Source organism: Lutra lutra, chromosome 10, assembly GCF_902655055.1.
Source record: "Lutra lutra chromosome 10, mLutLut1.2, whole genome shotgun sequence".
Lineage (NCBI taxonomy): Eukaryota > Metazoa > Chordata > Mammalia > Carnivora > Mustelidae > Lutra > Lutra lutra.
Window position 1 is genome coordinate 15,941,678 of NC_062287.1, and position 15,109 is coordinate 15,956,786.

At 50.0% G+C, this 15,109-nt stretch overlaps 1 long non-coding RNA gene across 1 annotated transcript; it reads right to left on the minus strand.

The window, feature by feature from the left end:
- Positions 1-861: 861 nt before the first annotated feature.
- Positions 862-8,873, minus strand: LOC125079517 (uncharacterized). The gene is made up of 3 exons (XR_007121135.1): positions 8,681-8,873; positions 2,554-2,744; positions 862-2,436 (listed from the first exon to the last, which is right to left on the minus strand). It is a non-coding gene; the product is annotated as an uncharacterized LOC125079517 (long non-coding RNA).
- Between the last annotated feature and the right edge of the window lie 6,236 nt (positions 8,874-15,109).

Here is a 15,109-nt window from a genome sequence, read left to right on the forward strand (position 1 = left end):
CTCCTGTCCAGGAAGTGCCTGAGCTGCACTTCCTAGTCCTTGTTCCAAGGGGCAGGATACTGGAAAGAGGAGTTGCCTCCTATGGGATATTCAGTGACATGCTAGCATATTCTATTACCAGCAGATTTTTTAAAAAAACCTTTCCTATATTTAAGTTATTTTCAGTAATAATCATGAAATGAAACTAACAATAAAGTACAGAAAAGAAACACAAAGAGTAAAAAATGTTCTTAAATCAAATCATATATATGTATATATATAATCATATATATAATCAGTCCAATAAAGAAATAATAATATTTTAGGTAAATAACTTTCTAATAATTAATAAGAGAATTTTAATAAAACCCAAACATTTGTAAATGGTGCAATTTAGGCCATACTAAATTGCACCAATGATGTTACATTTTATCTTTTGGAATGATTCTTTATCTTTAAAACCATTAGCAATTAATATTTTTTAAAGAATAATAAATTAGAATTTTAAAGATATTTTTAAATTAAGCAAAATATTTCATCTCTTAAAGTTTTTTTTTAAAGATTTTTAAAAATTTATTTATTTGACAGAGATCACAAGTAGTCAGAGCTGCAGGCAGAGAGAAAGGAGGAAGCAGGCTCCTTGCTGAGCAGAGAGCACGATGCAGATGCCTGGGTGGCGGGGGTGGGGAGGGTGGGGGGATGGGAGGGGAGCTCGATCCCAGGATCCTGGGATCATGACCTGAGCTGAAGGCAGAGGCTTTAACCCACTGAGCCACCCAGGCGCTCTGAAATATTTCATCTCTTAAAAAAAAGAATGGATCAAAGGATTTACGACATTTTCATCGTTGTCGTCATCACTGGCAACAGTGACATTATATTTTGTCAACAAGTATTGGCGAAGATATTCTTTCCATGCCCAGTGCTATTCTAGGCCTGGACAATGAGCAGGGAACAAAACAGAAATCCCTGCCTTCACAGAGCTCAGTTCTGATGGGGAGAGACAAGGGCAAATATGGGAGTGAAAAGTGCTGAGAAGAAAACTAAGTCAGATTCAGGAGGTGGGTGGTGACAGGGGTGGTGTTTCCTCTGGGGGTGGGGCGGGGACGTCTCTGTGAAGACGGGGCATGGCATAGGAGCCTTGGACCCCATTCCTTACCTCTCCAGCTCAGGTCAGGCCCCCTGGAATCCAAGACCACAGGCCCTGAGCTGAGCACCTGTTAGCAGGAGTAATGAGCACAAGGGGACCTTCGTGAACCCCAGGGCCTGACTACCTCTGAGTTCAGACACACGTTGCGGGGAGACGGGGGTGGGGGGAGGGAAGAGACAGCCCCTGCCTTCAAGGGCACGGGCAAGCACAGGAGGGAGGGCATAAGGCACGCACACGGGAGCAGAGGAGCAAACACTAATTAGCATGATGCAGACCGTCCATCTGTCAGGCAGGCTGCCTGGGCGAAGGGGGAGAATCAACGGTGTCTGTGGTGATTCCACATCCAAGCACAGGCCACATGTCACAGGCTTCCTCATTCAGAAAGTCAAGAGATGGTCCCACTAACCTGAATGCCCAAATCTCAAGGCTCCAAGCTCCCAGCTGTGCAGTGGCACAAAGGTCAGTCTCTTAGGGTGCCACTGCTCCCATAGAGCATTGAGACTCTACAGGGTAGTCCCACATGGGCTCAGAGCCATTCTGGCCTTGTTCTCTGCACCCACCACCCAAGTGCCAGGGCCAGCAGCACCCCTGAGGCATTACTTCCGGGGCTTCTTTCTACCGTGAGTACCTTGATACGGCCAAGTCCACTGACACTGTAGTGAAGGCCTAGGCCGGAGACAGGGAAGGTGGCCCCTGATTTTGCCAGCACTGGGGAAGCCGAAACTCAGTATTGAAGCTCTCACCAAGTGAGAAGGGAAATGCTCCCAGCACAGAGAGGAAGATAAATGTTCTCCAGTTAGTCAAGCAGCAATTCCGCTCCCCTGGACAGAGGCGGGGGACAGCCTCCACCACGGCCCCCATCCTCGGTGGCCGTGCCAGGGCTCACAGTCCAGTCCAGAACAGGCCCTGCTCGGATGCGCAACCCGCCCCTGCTTCTCCCCCAGCGGCAACGCTGACTTTGCAAACAGGGCGAACGTGTCTGCTCGCTCAGTCTCGGGATGTCACTGGGCAAGTGTTCCTGAGCTCCACGGGCTACGGATATTTCCATTCAAGGGCACACATAGCTCCTTTATCTCAAATCACACACGTCAGCAAGGGGCTGGGGCAGGAAGATCGAAGCGTTAACCCTCCCCTCTGAGGTGCAGGACGGGAGCCCGAGTCTGGCTTACCGTTCCTGAACCTTTCTCATTCGGGTGAGTTCGTTGAGTGCCCCTGACATTCTCTCACGTGATCTGCTTTCCTTTGGGTCTCATCCCCCACACGGCTCTCTCTAGCTCCCCCGTCCATTGGCCGTGTTTGCCTCCATCCTCCTAGAGTAGACGAGATTTGTCCTCAAATCCCTGGAAGGTCCTGGCCTTTCACATACATGTTGGGAGAGCCCCAGCTCCTGCCTCCCCCCAATAAGTCCAATGGTCAGAAACATTCACCTCCAATAGGAGGGGCGGTGGCACCACGTCTCAGCCGAGGCCAAGATGCTCAGAATGTCCCGTTGCCCATGATGTGCATTTAGCTTACAAAGAGAAAGTCTCCACAGTGGATGCTACCATCCTGAAAAACAAAATGCCTTTAGGGACAATCGTTTGAATATACTCTGGCCCGTGCACACAGTGTCCGGCAGCTGTAAAAAAAGGAAGACGAAATCACTATGAATTGATAGGGAGTGATTTCCAGGTGTCACTGTGTGGGAAAGCCAGAGCACACGAGAGGGTAGGTGGAGTGCTATCTTTTGCGGGAGAAATAAGGGAAAATAAGAAAAGGTACATAGATCAGTTTAGGATTATAAAAGAAATGCAGGAATGTTAAACCAGAAAATAATGAGGTTGATTATCTGCAAGAAATGGGAAGGAATGGTGCTAGAGATGGACTATTTGTCCCTCCCCAGCCGGATTTCGTATGTTGAAACCTAATCCCCAACGGGATGGCGTTAGGAAGCAGGGCCTCTGGGAAGGGATGAGGTCGTGGGCACAGAGCCCTCAAGATTGGGAAAACCCAACAAAAAAGACCCACAGTCTATGAGCCAGGAAGCAGGCTCTCACCACACACCAAAATCTGGTGCAGCCTCGATCTTAGACGTCTAGCCTCCAGAACTGGGGAACTAAATTTCTGTTGTCTATAAGCCACTCAGCCCGTGGGATCCTGTTAGAACAGCCTAATCAAACTAGACAGATGGGGTAGAAGGTTATGGGAGAAAACGGTATCTCAGAGTGTATCTTTTTTTTTTTCAATAGTTTTGACTTTTGTAAGCATGTCCATAGTCTATAAATTCCAAAAATAAATTAAAATGAGTAAGAATGGGGAGAAAGGAAAAGACAGAGACAAACGAACCTAATTATATTTCAATATAATTACATTTCAATACAATGATGAGGATCATAACCACACTGAAGGGGGAAAAGAGAGAAAGAACTAATCCCAGTAACTTATAAAAGTAGTTTTTGACTATTTACCCTCAGTCTGGGGCAGGATAGCGTGTGTGCGTATGTGTGTGTGTGCGTGCACACACGTATGTGTGTTGGGGTGTGTTTTGGGGTGTGTTTTAGGGGTAAAGAGCCCCAATGTATGTAACTTACCACAAATGGTTCAGAAAAAGATGATGGGTGAGCATACATACAAATAAAACTATGTGTGCATATAGTATTTATAGAGATATATGTGTATTTGTAGGCATACATGATATATGTATAATATATTATACATATATGTGTATATGTACTTATACATATATGTAAGTGTATATCTAGACAATATATACATAATTACATCTCTATATAAATATATATATATAGATAGATAGATATACAGAGAGAGAAAGAATAAAGAATGAAGCAGATAGGGTAAACTGTCAACAATAGGCAAATCTGGGGCGCCTGGGAGGCTCAGGCAAGTTAAGCATCCAACTCTTGGTTTCGGCTTGGAGTCATGAGATCAGCCCCGTGTCAGGCTCTGTGTTCAGCACAGTCTTCTCCTTGAGAGTCGTTTCCCCCTCCTTCTCCTCTCCCTCTGCTCCTCCCGCTGTGCACTCGTGCTTTCTCTCTCTCTCAAATAAATCAATAAATAAAATCTTAAAAAAAAAAAGACTGTTAACTCTAGGGAGCAGAGGGTTAGCTTTCTATTAAAAATAAACTACAATAGGTAAATCTGGGCAAAGTGTATAAGTGGATGTTCTTTGTATTATTTTTAGGTTTGCGACTTTTGTGAGTTTGAAATTCTTTCCAAATAAAACGCTTAAAAATACCCTTATATTTGCTTTGCACCTGACTTTTTTTTTGGCAAGCTCCACGGCGCTGGTCCTCCTCATCCTCCCAGCCACCCCATGAGGCGGCAGGACACGCAATGTTATTCTGTGTCCCATTTTACAGATGATGAAGTGGAGGCAGGAGGGTGCTGAGGCACCAGCAAACGGAGCGGGTTGCTCCCCTCCAGAGGTCAGGCGTGGGGTTCCTCCTCTGACAGACACAGGCATTCTCCCACCCTATCAGAATCCATTACGGTCCCTGCTCGTAATCTCTCTGGGAGGTAATGAGTTCCATAATTCTATTTCCATGAGTTTATTACTCAGGCTTTTGAAACTCAACGCGGGAGTCCGCTTCGCTGAACCCCCAACCCTAGTGTCCCCTCCTGCGGCACTCTAGCGGGGCCTCATTCGCTCTCCCCAGGGCTGGGACACACACTTCAGAACGGCTTGCATGTTCTGTCCTTAGGTCCTATTTGTTTCTGTGTCTCCCTAAAGGGCAGGGACCAAGTATTGTTCCTCTGACCCTCAGCCCCAGCTCTGGGCCCAGCCCTGAATGCCCACTCAGTAAGTGGCTGTGGCGATGAATGAAACCTCCTCTAATTTGACCCAAACTCACCTCAATCAAGTCTCAAAGTGAGCCTTTCATTGTGGAATTGGAATTAAGTAGGATTCATGTTAACACTGTCTTGGCTGGCCTACCTCACAGGCTCCTTTCTCTTTCCTGCAGGGGGTTACAGATTAAGGGTAAGTTCAGCCCATACGGACACAGGATGGGGTCCCCCTCTCCCCCAGATACAGTAAGGAAGAGCTTCCTAGTGAAAGTGGTCTAGAGGGGAGCAGAAAGCATCAAGTTCAAGGCATGGAGTGGATAGGGGAGTAGAAGTCTGAGGGGGGTGAGTAGGAGCCTACCACTGCCTAAGTCCCGGTTCCCCATGAGTCCAGGCTTCAGCCCTGAGGGAAGTGGGAATTTTGGTGGGACAACATTTAACACAGTCTAGGTGACCGCCTCCTGCACACAAGCAGCCTAGAAAGTAGCCCAAGGGAGACACACTGCACGCCCGTCTCGAGGAACATGAAGGATCCTTGCTTTCCTGAGTCAGCATGCGTGGGGGATGGGGGGCTATGGTCTGTGATCTTCCCAGCAGAGCTCTGTACAGAATGTGAGAAGGTAGAACTTAAAAAAAAAAAAAAAAAAAAAAAAAAAAAAAAAAAACTCCTGGATTTGAGATAAGGCTAAAATCTTATTTGAAAGGATTTGCTTTCGATTTCATTTTTTTAAATGCATTTTTAATAAAAAGACTTTTCTATCAAAAAGGGGTATTTGACTGCTTGGAACAGCAGTGGGCTCTCCCTCAATGTAATTTGGATCTTTCCCTAAACCCACTTCCTTTGATTCTGCCAGCTCAGATCTGTCTTTAGTCAGTAACCCACAAAGCCTGTCATCGGTGGTGTGGAAGAAATTCAGTTAGGAGCGTAAGTACATCTCCGGACCCATCCCTGTAAGGCAAGAGAGTAAGTTCCCACTCACGGGGCACCAGCTAGTGACATCACACAGAAACTTTAAATGTTGGAGGGGAATGGACCCTGGGTCATATGGGCCCAGCTGTCCTCTCACAGCACTGAGACCCACAGAGGGCCAATTTTCTGGACCACCCATGGGGATGGACATGTTCCCGCCCCCACGGCTGACCTGTTCTTCTTCTCATTGAGCAGGATGCCGGGCATTCCTGGTTTTCTGGATCATGGAAGAAGCAATGAGCACTCCAATCTGATAGGCAAGTTCAGGGACTCTTGGATTAACACTCCCAAGGAAGCCAGAGAGACCAGAGGAATGGCTAACCCCTGGGGCTGGGCTGCTCTGAGTCAGTCTTGGTTGGGCCATGGAAGTCAGTCGAAGGTCAGAGAGCTGGAAGCCTCAAACCTCGAACTGATCTGAGTTAGACACAGCAGTTCTGCTCGGATCCCTCTAGTTCAGAAGAGGGAGCTGTGATCTAGGCCTCCGGGGAGAGCAACAGTGTCTATGTGGTGGAGTTGCCAGGGACAGGAGATGGTGGCAGGGCCAAAGACAGCCTGCAGGACTTGGGAGAACCTGACCAGGGCCAGAGCCTGGCTTTCCGAGCTGCCCGTGGCTGGCAACCCTAAGGAGGGGACAGGAGATGGGGTGAGGGTCGTACCAAGATTGGGCCAAGTCAGCCTCTTCGCTCATGGGTACAAAGGTGTGACATGTTCAGTTCAGTGTTTTCCTATAAATCTTCCAATCCTAGCAGAGTTTAGATCATCTGGTAATCATATGCACCTTTTCTAGTCCTGGGACAAGGACAGAGTGAGGACCTAGTCGAAATTTGATGTATTCTCAACACAGTGGCCTGGAGGATCCTAGAAGAGCTCTCCTCTGTCAAACCTCCCTGTGGCTTTCCATTTCCTGGACATCATTTCTTAGTCCCATTACTTCTTGGACAGCATCCCTTGTGGCTCCCCCAGTTTGTGGCCTCATTCCAGCCAAGCGGGCCTCCCGCCTGCCCGCCCCCAGCTCGCCAGGTCTGGGTGCTTCAAGCTTGCTGTTCCCTCTGCCTGGGTCTGCTTCGCCCAGATATCCCACGGCTCTAGCCCTCACCTCCTGTAGTCTGCTGAAGCACCATCCTTGCACAAAGCCCCGCCCTGCCCCTCAATTTAAAATTGCAACACCCCTGCACTCCCTATGCCCCTCCCCTAGTGTGGACCTCATTTCCCAGCTGAGGCACTAGGTGTTGAAATGATCTGCTTGTCAGCTGGGCTCCCCAGTAGAAAGTGAAGCTCTTGTGGTTGGAATTTTTGCCTGTTTCACTGACCACTCATTCATGACCACCTAGAAGAGTGCCTGGCACATGGCAAATACACCAAAATAGCCATAGAATGAATGAAGGTGACGAAGGGGAACGCTACGGGCTCCTAGCCTGACCAGCCAGAACGGCCTGGGCCCCCATCTGACTACCTTCTAACAGGGTTCCTCCCCCATCTGACCATCTTCTAATAGGGTTCCACCTATCCTTGGCTCAGCTCAGCTCCTGGCTCCCGACCCCTGCCTGCCTTTTGCCCTCTCCGGCCGCCTAGCCTAGCTCAATCCTGTCCCATTCCCCATGATGACAGAGGGGCCGAGACACATGTGCCTAACCTCAGCATTTCCCCATTTCCCATGGCAGTGGGTCCACTTGTCTCTGTAATAACCTTTCTTGATTTGGAGGCTCAATTAGCAGCTCAGTCCCTCCGGCCTCTTTCAAGCAAAGCAATCCCAAGATCATATATATATGTATGTGCGTGTATATGTGTGTGTGTGTGCTGGACGATGATACTCAAGCAAATAAGCCATTAATTTGGTCACAGCAGGTGACCCTCTAGCCACAAGGGAAGCCACCTCCAATAGAAAGCTTTTCGGGGGGCAGATAAAGACCTGCCTCGTAACCCTCCATCACGGGAAATCCTGGCCAAGGCCTCCTCCCCACAGACTCATCAGTGAGCCGACACAAAAAAGAGCCCCTTTCTGAGCCTGCTCCCTAAATCAAAGGAACGTCTGCTTTCAGAACCATAAAGTACGTGACGACCCAAAAGAGGAGTTCAGTAGACACACGTCCCACTCTGCCCGAGAAATTCTTTCAAGGCTCACCGACGTGACATCCAGAGCTGGTGTCTAAACAGCCCCGCACAGATTCAAAGATTCCTCAAAGCAGTAGAGCAAAACAGAAACAGCAGCCATCTGTCTCTGGAAATCTTCTAGGAGGGGCACCCCGTAGCTGGGAAGCCAGGCGAAGGCAGGTTTCCAGGTGGAGATGCCCCCCACTGGGTTCTGGGAGCAGGCTCTTTGGGGAGGCCTTCCTCCGAGGCTCTGGGAGGGAAGCAGGCGTATTTCCCACCCACCGCCCGGCCCCCCCCACCCCCGGCCTTGTCCAGCGGTCACAGCCGTGCAGGACCCTGCGGCACCCAGAGAGTCTGCAAGACTGCTGATGAGGGAGAACAGATCCAGGCCCAGCAACGGCCCCAATCATTCTGGGCCAAATTCAGTGGAAATGAGACACTTTTCAAGAACAATTTCTGGGCAAGTGGTAGAGAAAATAAGGTCACCCTGAACACAAGGAGCAGAGAAAGGAGCAGCCCCACGAGTGTGCAGATGGGTCCTCGGCCCTCCGGGGGGGGCGGTGGCAGTGGGGGGGGGGCGTGAACCCGGACCACAGTTCTTCACACACCTTCAGCACGGAGGCACTGGCTTGGACAATGACATGTGTGGGTTGTCATGACGATGAAATTGAAACTGGGATAAACAATAGCCACTCAGCCCACAGCCTCACCTGCAAGCTGACCTGTCATTACGCCAGCAGCTGCGGGGCGGGGGTGGGGGGTCCCCCTGGCAGGCATCAGGAGATGAGTATCTCAGGGTCAGGCTTTTGTAACAGGTGGCCAAACATGTGGCTGGAAATCAGAGGGGTCTTTTTGCTCCTTCTTGGGCTCCAGTAGGGAATCCAGTTTCCTTCTAGAAAAGGTCCCCGGAGCCTGTGGAGGAACAACAAAGCACAGAGAGTTAATGCAAGGGGCCCAAAGACACACAGCATGGCCTCAGAGAAGGCGAGGAGCTGGCATCTCATCCTAAATTCAAAACCTCAGAAATCGCTCAAGGCCAGGGGTCGGGCAGTTGGGGGGTGGGACATGGGGGCACTTCGGAGGCTCAGCCGGACTTCCCGGCATCCCTCACCAAATGGACCAACTCGAAACTGAATTATCCTCTCTGTTAGAACCTGAAAATCCCTCCGTGGTCCCAAGGCAGATGGAAATGCACAGTCCTGCGGCACTCGGTCCCACCCTCGCCGCTGGCTCTGTGCACCCTGGACTCCCATCCTGAGCCCCCACCCACATCTGCAGGAGCTGAGCTCCAGGAAAGAGAATTGAATATACCCCATAGGGCTCAACTTGGCTCTAAAAAAATGGTATTGTTATTTATATTTAATAGGGCCTTCAGAAAAAGCTGCAAATCCTAGGGCATGGCAGAAATGTAAATGCTAACTGATTGTTATTCTTACAGAAACTTAGCATTCAAAAGTTTAATCATCCTCATTAGCATAATTTGGGTGACATCAGTCCATAACCTTACCCTGGAGTTGATTATTTATGGCGCCCTGAACAGAAGTCGAAAATTAACTTTCATTTAATGTAACAATTCCATCCCCAGTATAATTCATGATGCAGATACATTTGTCAAAAATAAATCAGGCTGCTTCGCCCATCTCAGAACAGGAAACCCAGAAAGGAGTAGAAAGAGAATCCCTGATCTTTGGTTTCTGTAGTTGTTCCGGATCGCCATTCCCCTTCTCAAACCTGAGCCTGGCCTGCCCAGGGATGGGCTTTGGAGTAGGTGGAGGATGTCTGTGTGCAGAGAGATCTTTGCATGAACACAGGCGGGCAGGGTGGGAGTGGAGAGCCCTCGGGATGGACATCTTGCTTCTCCTGAGCATTTTATATCCAAGTAAGCAGTTTTCTAAGAAGATGCAATGAGGAAACAGCACAGGAGGCTAGTCTGGGAGGAAGGCTGTGTTTGGAGTGAATGACTTAATGCCTCGCACGTGTTTGAGGTATACCATTTATCCTGCATTCCTGTGCTCAGTCCTCACAACAGTGGCTAGGGCTGATGGAAACTGAGGCCCGGAGAAGTTAAGCAACTTGTCCACATCCCATGGCTGGGAAGAGGCGCTGCTGGTCCCAGAATGCTGGTCTCCCAGCACCATCTGTCAGCAGCTGGCCCCAGAAGGCGGAGTGCCCATGCACCCCATCAGGGGTTGGGGCTGACAACGGGAGACACTGCTCCCAGAAAATATAGGTTTCCCACCCTTGCAGCAAAAAGTACTGTATAGAACCTCCCCAGAGGATAGGCTCATAGCCGTGCTGGAATCGCCTTTATCCCACTTCACATAACTTTGCCTCTGAGATGTCCCAAGCTCTCTGCCAAGGAAGAAATATCTGTCCACGGGCGGCCCCAAGGAGCCGGGCTGGCATGGCTGTGCAGGTTCTCCCTCCGTGCTAATTCTCTGTCTGGACTGCTAAAGCCACCCAGACGTGCCAAGTTTCAGTGTCAACAGGTTTGCCTGCCAGTTCCCAGCATCCTCTGCTTCCTCTTGCTGGAACCTAGAGGCTGGGTGGTGCCGGTGCCCCTCTCCGTGCCAGGCAGCGCCATTGCCCCCTCTCCATGGGCAGCAAAGCACCGTGCCAACAACCAGAGCCTTGGCCAGTGACTGGCAGGAAAGTGACCAACTCAGACGATGCCGTTTGGCTCTTGGGCTTCTGCAGTGGGAAAAAGAACCGGCTGAGGGGCTCCTGGGTGGCTCAGTGGGTTAAGCCTCTGCCTTCGGCTCAGGTCATGATCTTAGGGTCCTGGGATCGGTCCGGCATTGGGCTCTTTGCTCAGCAGGGAGCCTGCTTCCTCCTCTCTCTCTGCCTGCCTCTCTGCCTACTTGTGATCTCTGTCTGTCAAATAAATAAAATCTTTAAAAAAAAAAAAACCAGCTGAGAAGAGGTAAAGGCTGTTGGCAAACTATGAAGTTTGGGTTCTCTTGGTCCCAGCTTAGCAGGGATAATCATGAGCTGGCATGGTTTTTCCTTGTGTGAGTTTGTGTGTGTGTGTGTGTGTGTGTGTGTGTGTACGCACACACTTGTCCTCATGCTTAATCACGTAGCTTTAACAGTTACAACGTTAAGAGGAAACCAGGCCACCTGAAATTAACGTAACGCTGTATGTCAACTAACCAAATTAAAATAAAAACTCAAAAAAAAAAAAAAAAGACAAAACCACAGCCAAAAGATGCATTGTGAAACAAAGCACCCAGGGCCTTGGATCCAATTGTGACCAGTCTCGGGCTGGGGCCCCATGATGCCACAACAATGAATTGATTCATCCAATTAGAACCACCAATTGGTTCATCCATCTCAAATACCCACCTGATCCCACCAAGGGGGGAAAGAAAAAGTTAGTTGTTAGAGCTTTTCTTAACCAAACGCTCAAGGAGTCGGCTGAATTTGATGTTTTTACCAAGTAAAGGTTATGATGCTTTGGACCCACCACCGTTGGGGTGTCACTTTGCTGAATGGGAGGCCACTCCGGCTTCCATGTCTGAAGATGCAATGTTGATAATAAGAATGCTTACGGAGTGCTTCGACAACCAGCCAATTCTCTATTGTGTACTCCGTGTATGTTCTTCCCAGTAACTTCACAACTCTAGGAAATCTGTATTTTTATCATCCTGACTTTATTTTTTAATTAATTTTTTATATTTTTTATAAGCATATAATGTATTTTTAGCCCCAGGGTGACAGGGCTGTGAATCGCCAGGTTCACACACTTCACAGCACTCACCACAGCACACCCCCCCAACAATGTCCATAACCCCATCACCCTCTCCCTCATCCTGACTTTAGAGCTGAGAAAACTGAAGTTCAGAGCAGTTGAGTAACTTGCCTAAGGTCACACAGCTAGTAAGTGACGTATTCAAGGCCCAGACCTATATCCACCCAGTTTCCCTCTTTACACTTGCTTACATGGATACAGTTGTCTCCCAACTAGATGGCAAGCTCCAAGGCCAAGGGGTCTGGATTCCCACATCTAAACCAGCGCCAGCATATGGGCCCAGAATAGGCTTTCAGTGACTATCTCCTAAGTCAGTAAAAGATTGAATATATAAATGAATAAGCCCCATCATCACTATGTCATGCAACCAAAGAGCTTCATACCTGCCCACTGACCCAAAGCCCCCAGCACAGAGTAGCTAAGGAGGGCATTGAGGTGCGATGCTCCCGGCGGGCAGGAGGGAGGTGTGCCCATGCCCTTTGGTCTCTGCAGGGTTCAGGAGTGCGGAGACTGCCTGCCATCTTGTCTCCTGGATATTGCTCTCACCACACTGTGGTGCAAGTTTCCCGTCAGCCACGCGTCTCCCTGATAGGCTCTCGTGCTTGACGCCCATTATCGTGGCCTAGGCAGCCGCGCTCCATCTTCACAAAATGGCTGTGAGGCCCGGACAGCAGATGGCTTTGACGATCTTGGCAATCGAGCCAGACAAGTTTCTACCTGAACTTTGGCTCACCCAGTGACTGGATGGAGGAGCCAGAAGGGAGATCTAGAAAGGAAGGTGCCTTCGGGTTTCTCATTCCCAACCACACAGGAGCAGCGAAAAAGGGACGCGCTAATGGCAGTGGGGAAACGGCAGTTGGAATATACCTGTTTTGGACCAACAGTCGCGGATGGGTCTCTCATTCATCCCCTTGCTTCCAGGTGTGCCTGCACACAGCTTACCTGGGACAGACCTGTTCTTCCAAAGCACCCAGACAGGAAACTCTCTGATATCATGTCTATCTGCCACATTCAGAACTGCGGTCCCTCCTTCTGGGCAAGGCCACAGGAGTGGGGAAATCCAACAATCTGACGATTCCCTCCAGGGCTCAGGGTAGAGCCAGCATCAACTCTCAGCCTAGCTTCTCAAAGTGTGTGTTGTTATTGGGGCTGTCTTCAAAGACCCTGACTGTGTACATCCGTTCCTCCTTGCTCCTCCTCCAAGGACAAAAGATACTGAATAAAGAAGAAGGCAGGCTTAACCTCTCCCTCTCCCTTGGCAGGGATAGGAATTTGCCAGAGTTGGGTAGGAAGAGAAAGTTTACAAGACAAATACCTGGGCTTGCAAAATGCTTTATATTTGACAAAGCATTTTCTCACTCAAGCCCTGCAGCTGTGAGATCGGAAGTGCATACTACAGATGAGAACACAGAAGCTGGGTGGGCTGGGGGGGGCTAAGTCTGCTAAGTGTCAGGTCAAGATCATGGGGTCCTGGGATGGAGTCCCACGTTGGGCTTCCTGCTCAGTGGGGGGAGGGAGGGTCCTGCTTCTTCCTCTCCCCTGCCCCTCCCTGTCCCACTTGTTCTCTCTCTCTCAAATTAATAAATAAAATCTTTGGGGGAAAAAAACAAAAAGAACACAGAGGCTAGGCCAAGGCCACAGAGGTGTTCTAAGCCGTCTTTCCTCTCCTCCTTACCTAGGTTCTCGGCCCCTGGAGAGCAGGAGGCAGCCGTGCTCACAGGCCACTTCACCAGTGCATCGAGCATTTGGGAGAAGGTCGCATGTGGCTAAGGCTGCTGTGTCCTGCTCACCGTCCACTCTGCAAGGGCTGGGGCCCTGCTAATTCTGCATGCCACAGGGAGCTCAGACAGGTAGTGGAACATTATTCTGGGTGTATCTGTGAGCACAGTACAGGAGGGGATTACCATCTGAACCCCTAGAGGGAATCAAGCAGACAGCCCTCCCCAGCGTGGGTGGGCCTCAGGCAATCAATCCAAGATGGAAATAGAACAACAGGGAGGAGGAATAGGAAAGCCCCGTTGTGCGCCCTGGAGCCGGCACTTCCACTCTCTCCTGCTCTGGACTGGATCGAAGCATTGGCTCCCCCTGGGTCTTAAGCCTGGCAGGGCTGGACCGAAGGCACGGGCTCCCCAGCAGGTCCAGCTTGCCCCCGGAGGACCTGGGACTCATCAGCCTCCGTGATCACGTGGGCCAATTCCTTACTGTAACTCTCTCTCTGTTTTGATGTATCTGCATTGATGCTTATTGGTGATTTCTCCAGAGAATCCTGACACTTAGAGGGTCCTAGACGGCTCTGAGTGGGGAGATGAGCTATAGAGCCCAGCTGAGCAGAGGCAGGCCAGCCTCCCATCCTGGCATTGATCAAGAGAGGAAGTGTTTTCTGCTCTGCTGCAAGGACTCCTCCTCAGAAACTGCCCTTTCTCCCACAAAGCATTTCTTCAAAAATATTTATTAACACATGCCTTGGGGCAGACAGTTTTTGGAGGACGGGTATATATCCATGAATGAAACAGACAAAGGTCCCTGACCTCACGACACTGAGTTTCCATGGCAAATGTAATAAGGAAATTAGAGAATATATTACAAGGCAAGAAATAGTCTGAAAAAATTAAAGATTGCCCAGGGTGAGGGGGACCGGGTGTGGCGAGGTGGGGGACGAGTGTTGTGTTGGCTGGTTGATCAAGGAAGGCCTCAGGGGGAGTGAGGTTTGAGCGGAACTGAAGGAGACCAAGGAGCCAGCCCAGCAGAGACTTGGGGGAAGACCAGTCCAGGCAGGGAACAGCCAGTGCAAAGGCCCCAAGAGGAGAGATGACTGGCGGGCACAAGGAACGGCAAAGAGGCCAGTGTGGTTGGCACAGTGAGGACAGAAGGGCAGGCGATGGGGATGAGGTCGCAGAGGCGGGATGGAGCAGGGTCACCAGAAAGCCTAGAAAGGGGAGCCTCGGCAGGGCTTCCAACAGAGGAGGAGATGATCTGCTTTAGGTTTTAAAGGGATCTCTTTGGGTCTACGGACCCCTTGTGCAGGGAGGTCAAGGATAGACACAGGAATTTGAATCAGGAGGCTCTTGCCAAAATCCAGACCAGAGATGATGGTGGCCCCACCCAAGGTGGTGTCAGTTGTCAGTGTCCAGAGGGAGTCAGACAGCAGGTGGAGAGGCCCCCCACCAGGGCAGAGCAGGCAAGTCCTCATCTTGGGTCCTTCTGCTCTCTGCCCAGGAACATGCCCTCGAGACAATTTTGTCCCCAGGTCTCCCTCCAGAGGATATCGCTAGTCACAGCTAGGAATCGTTTTTTATGGACAGAGTTGGGGAGGATGAGAAGGTCACACTTCATCCTCTTCCCAAACATCTGGAGCAGCCATTAAAGCTGGATGGTACCATTCAAGTCC